The sequence below is a fragment of the Micropterus dolomieu genome, linkage group LG05 (assembly GCF_021292245.1).
Source record: "Micropterus dolomieu isolate WLL.071019.BEF.003 ecotype Adirondacks linkage group LG05, ASM2129224v1, whole genome shotgun sequence".
In the NCBI taxonomy this organism is placed as follows: domain Eukaryota; kingdom Metazoa; phylum Chordata; class Actinopteri; order Centrarchiformes; family Centrarchidae; genus Micropterus; species Micropterus dolomieu.
In genome coordinates, this window is record NC_060154.1 from 12,166,286 (window position 1) to 12,169,982 (window position 3,697).

Consider the following 3,697-nt stretch of genomic DNA (forward strand, 5'->3'; position numbering starts at 1 on the left):
TTCTATTCTGGATTTTACTGGAAGCCAATGCAGAGAAGCTAAGACAGGAGAAATGTGATCTCTTTTCCTGGTTCCTGTCAGAACACGAGCTGCAGCATTCTGGATCAGCTGAAGAGTCTTAATGGACTTTTTCGAGCAGCCTGATAATAAGGAATTGCAGTAATCCAGCCTAGAAGTAACATATGCATGGATTAGTTTTTCTGCATCATTTTTAGACAGGATGTTCCTGATTTTCGCAATATTACGTAGGTGAAAAAAGGCGGTCCTTGAAATTTGCTTAATGTGAGACTTAAACGACATGTCCTGATCAAAGATAACTCCAAGATTCCTCACAGTGGTGCTGGAGGCCAGGGCGATCCATCAAACTATATCTTTAGATAATGCGTCACGGAGGTGCTTAGGCCCCAGAACAATAACTTCAGTTTTATCTGAGTTTAACATTAGAAAATTACAGGTCATCCAGGAATGAAGGCACATTTGAAGTTTAGCTAACTGATGAGTTTCATCTGGTTTGATCGATAGATCTAACTGAGTATCATTTGCATAACAATGAAAGCTTATGGAATATTTCCTGATAATATTGCCTAAAGGAAGCATATATAAAGTGAAGAGGATTGGTCCGAGGACAGATCCTTGTGGAACTCCATGACTAACTTTGGCGTGCATGGAGGACTCATCGTTAACATGTACAAACTGAAATCGATCTGATAAATACGACTTAAACCAGCTTAGAGCGGTTCCTTTAATGCCAATGAAATGTTCCAGTCTCTGCAATAGGATCTGATGGTCAATGGTATCAAATGTAGCACTAAGATCTAATAAAACCAGTACAGAGACAAGTCCTTTGTCTGATGCAATAAGGAGGTCGTTAGTAATTTTCACCAGTGCTGTCTCTGTGCTATGATGAGCTCACCGCCGACGTGAATAACAATCTTACTGTATTTACGTTTATCCTTAGCCAGCAGTTTCAAATAAGACTCAATGTCGCCCCCTCTGGCCCCAGGGATGCACTTAACTATGGCCGCTGGCTTCGCTAACTTCACGTTTCACAAAATGGAGCTGCCAATGATCAGAGTTGGTTTCTCAGCAGGTGTGTCGCTGAATGGGGAAAATCTGTTAGAAACGTGAACAGGTTGATGGTGCCCCTTGGACTTTGAATGCTTACGACTATTCCTCCTTCGGACAGTCACCCAGCCCCCCCTTCCTGGCTGCACAGGGGATGCAGGAGGACGGCTACCAGAGGCTAACTCAGGCCGTTCCGCACCGACTACCGGGGACTGGCTAGCTACAGTAGCTAAAGACTGATCTACCAAGGTGCGGAGCCGGACTTCTAAATCACAGAGCCTCGCCTCCATGTCTACAAATAAACTACACTTATTACACGTACCATTACAGCTATAAGAGGCAAAGGAGTAACTGAACATCTGACACACCGAGCAGGAGAAAGTAGGAGAGAGAGAGGTAGAAGGAGAAACCATCGCTAGCTGCTAAGCTAAAGTCGCTAACGGCTAAGCTAAAGTATTGTAGCGTCAGCTACCAAAACTTTAGAACAACTATGAGATTGAACAGCAGTCACTAAAAGATGGAAAGAACTGTGAGTGCTTAGGCAAAATTACTATAAGAATAAGTGTTTATCGGACAGTTGGCTGCTGTAATCTAACAAATGTAACTGTTATTTAGCGAGAGCAGCACAACACGGTAACAACACACAAGCACCGGAAACGGAAATGAATCGACACGCTTACCGCAGTACATCAGCAACCTCCGTCCCTCTGGAAACTGGAAACTGGTGATCTTGAGTGGTAAGTCTGAGTCAGGTTCTGCAACTAAAGTGTCCAGGTCACTGCCTTTCTTTTAGTGGCTCTGGTCACTTGGAGAAAACTGGATTTGACCATCTACAGACTGTTCCTCATAGTCTTAAGTCTGGAACACCCTGACTTGATTGATTCTACTCAGACAGCCCTTCACTCAGAATCTCCTGACTCTGGGTGTCCTTTGATTCACTCACTGTACATGCATTGGTTCCATCCCCGTTTCCTCCTCCAGGTGGTCAGTTGCACACAACCCTTCCTCTATGCCACACATTTCTGCTCCACTTGTCACCATAAGCAGAAAGCTGATGTCCAAGACTAGGTTACACTGCACTATCCTTGAGACACATTTCCTTGTCCTCCAGCTTGTATGTGGGAGTCTGCAGGTTTTTGTATTTGACCACTGCAGTCCATTTGTCAGCTAGTTACCTGACCTTTGTTTTCATTGAGTACTCTGTCAATGTCAACTCATGTTCAGGCAAGTGCCTTTTACTTTTCTGTTGTAGCCCTTTGCTTGTTTGTCATGTTTTTTGACAGCACCTTTTCGGGCAATTCTGTATTCTTCATAAAGATGTGACAGGAGTTTTTTCACATAGCTTTTGTATTCAACAACCACTGGGTATTGCAGTAGAATGTCACATCCGCAGGGAGCCTTCAACCAAACATAAGCTGGAATGTTGCATATACTGTGGTTTCATGCACTGTCAGAGTTTGTATCTGTTGAGGCCACTTGTGTTTCTTTTTGAGTGGAAGAGACCGAAGTATGCTACCAAGTGTTTAACTGAATCTTTCAGTTCCTCCATTTCCCATGGGATGGTATGCTGTAGTGTGTGAGTGATTTGCAGATTTCAACAAGTCTGAGCAGTTCTGCTATAAGCTCACTTTCAAAGTTGACTCCCTGATTGGAGTGGACACATTAAGGGCCCTGGTGGCAACAGATCCTGGACGACTGAACTAACTCTACAGTCCTTGTCAAAGTTAGAGACATGAACATCCAGAAGTGCCTTAACAGCCACAGCATCACAGTGACACTAGAGAAGGTCAGACTGAGGCTTCCATGCAAATGAAATATAATGTTCATGCTGACAGGAGTGTAAAACCGTTCTTCAAAGGGACCCGCTCTCTGTGTGTTTTGCACTTTTACTTTAGCACCAGTTGGTGCTGCAGCACGTGCTTTTATATAGTGATGTTCAGTATTACCACTGTTGAGCAGCCAGCCAGCTAGTTTAAAAGGTGAGTGTTTTGTGGCAGGGAGGCATGCTGACCTTAGCCAGACTAGAGAATAGGGCCAGTTACTCTTGAAATGGTTTAGCTCAAAACATGCTAGGCATAGGCACTTCTTCCTGCAGTATGCAAGGATGGAGTTCTCCGGAGCAGGGCTGCACAATTAATCAAACATTGATCTCGATTACGATTTTGACATTCCACAATTAAATTAACATGATCAACTGCAATATTGACCTTTAAAATGTGTGCTCCAGTGATAGAAACCTTCCTTAACCACCAGTGAGCAATTTGGCTTTGCGCGGGCAATTTGGCTTTGCGCGCACACTTTGTGCAAAAGATTCCCAGAGAGTAATACACAACAGAGAGCAGACAGGTAAAACGAAAATCAAATGTCTGGAGCAGAAGGCGAAGAGCTAGTCCCTTGAAATGGATCATCATCTGTTGTTTGGAAGTATTTCAGTCAATGCTTGCAAACATAATTTTAAAATTAAAATTATGTTGACCACACGGACTGTCAATTGCCCAGTGACTGAGGGAAGCCATAGCCAGTTGGACCTTGTAAGACGACCGATTTGTCTGCATTACAACAGACAATGGATTAAATGTTGGGAAGGAAGCTTCTCTGAATAAACAAGGCTCCAATGCTTTGGTTAGAGGTT

General features: G+C 43.6%; 1 pseudogene; it reads right to left on the minus strand.

Annotated features, from left to right (window-relative positions):
* The window catches only part of LOC123971547, a 113,653-nt pseudogene extending 113,053 nt beyond the window's left edge, over positions 1 to 600 (minus strand).
* Between the last annotated feature and the right edge of the window lie 3,097 nt (positions 601 to 3,697).